Source organism: Onychostruthus taczanowskii, unplaced genomic scaffold (genome assembly GCF_017590055.1).
Source record: "Onychostruthus taczanowskii isolate IOZ18803 unplaced genomic scaffold, ASM1759005v1 scaffold14, whole genome shotgun sequence".
In the NCBI taxonomy this organism is placed as follows: domain Eukaryota; kingdom Metazoa; phylum Chordata; class Aves; order Passeriformes; family Passeridae; genus Onychostruthus; species Onychostruthus taczanowskii.
Window position 1 is genome coordinate 10,542,946 of NW_024498573.1, and position 303 is coordinate 10,543,248.

Consider the following 303-nt stretch of genomic DNA (forward strand, 5'->3'; position numbering starts at 1 on the left):
GTAATCCCATCGCGGCGCGAGCGCTCCGTGCGCGAAGTTACCGGCCCGAGCGGGACTCCCCGCGCGCTCGGCCCCCGCGGCTCCGCCCTCCGCGCCCGCACAAAGCGATGCGGACGGGCGAGTTGTTCCGCGGCGCGGCGCCAGAGGGTCCGGAGAGAAACCCCACGGCCGGGTACGAGCCCGCGTCTCCCCTGAACACGCGGGGAGTCGCCGCCCCCGCCTGGACCCCCCGCCTCGGTCACACGCCGTGCATCCCCCGGTACAGAAAAGCGCGAGAGCGGGCGCTTTAACCCAAAGAATCAG